The 1,237-nt window shown below is 38.0% G+C and overlaps 1 non-coding gene across 1 annotated transcript; it reads left to right on the top strand.

Annotated features, from left to right (window-relative positions):
* Positions 1 to 906: 906 nt before the first annotated feature.
* Positions 907 to 978, top strand: TRNAR-CCU (transfer RNA arginine (anticodon CCU)). The gene has a single exon. It is a non-coding gene; the product is annotated as a tRNA-Arg (tRNA).
* Positions 979 to 1,237: the final 259 nt, after the last annotated feature.

Below are 1,237 nucleotides of genomic sequence, written 5' to 3'. Positions count from 1 at the left end.
GACTAAGCAGTGTATGGGGGTGAGTCCGTTCCTCCTCGTGGTGCCCCTGGAAAAGACCTGCTGCTGCAGGCCAAACTGAACGCGGACAAATCCTGTTGTAAATCTTTTGTGACGGGCAGAACGAAAGGTGTAATGTCCAACCTTTTATAGATAACAACTACAGGAATGCCTGTCACAAATAAGAATATGATGAAGAAGAAGAATATGAAGAAGATGAAGAAGTAGAATATGAAGAATGTAAAAAAAAGAATAATACGAAGAAGGTGAAGAAGAAGAAGGTGAAGAAGAAGTGGATGAAAAAGATGCTGAGGATGATGAAGGAGAAAGTGTGGGAGAAGTAAAAAAGAAGGTGAAGAGCATGGAAGTAGTGAAACATAAATATCTGACAAAATATAAAAATACTTAACATAGTTAATATTTCCGTAACTCAGAACATAATAAAAAAATATTAATTCCTGCTATTCCATTTGACTGGGCTAAACCTCTATGCCTTTATTGTCTCCCCCACCTCCCCCAATACATTCTACATTATTCTTAGTTGTTTTCCTTCATGTAGAAATAACCTACAAGGAAAGAAAGGGTTTATTTTAATTCCGATATTTATGTCCCATTGACTTGCATTGGTTTCCGGTATCGGAATCGGCGATATCCGATACTTTTTCGGTATCGGTCCGATCCAATCCGATCCGATATTTCCCGATATCGGAAGGTATCGCTCAACACTAGTCATTACTAGATTCTAAATTTTAAACTGGAATTCCCTGCGTTCCCAATACCAAGATGTTCATTCGTCCTTGTTTATGTCTTTTTCAGTCTGTGAGTAAAAGTAGCAAATATCAAGAAGGTGTGCACGATTTCTTCATGCACTTTTCACGTGAATTATGGGCGGAAAGTTATTTTTCATGTGACCGCGTGGCGCAACGGTAGCGCATCTGACTCCTGATCAGAAGGTTGCGTGTTCAAATCACACCGGGGTCAAATTTAATTTTTCATAACTTAACCCATGTCTGGATTAAAACTGAAATTGGAAACTGTGTTGCTATCTGTCAGCGCAGTGTCTTAAAAAGCGTTTTTTAGTTAAATGTTATAGATTAATATATTATCAACAATACTTTGATGAGAAAAATCTTCGGGAAACGAAATTAAAACGTTGAGCATTTAAGGCACGGCGGGATCTCCTTTCACTTTGATCAGAGCATTGTGATCTTTGAATCCATAAGAAAAAAGGGTTCATTAC

Source organism: Phyllobates terribilis, unplaced genomic scaffold (assembly GCF_046119375.1).
Source record: "Phyllobates terribilis strain yellow unplaced genomic scaffold, ASM4611937v1 Scaffold_11__3_contigs__length_659146591, whole genome shotgun sequence".
In the NCBI taxonomy this organism is placed as follows: domain Eukaryota; kingdom Metazoa; phylum Chordata; class Amphibia; order Anura; family Dendrobatidae; genus Phyllobates; species Phyllobates terribilis.
This window is presented reverse-complemented; position numbering and strand designations above follow the sequence as displayed.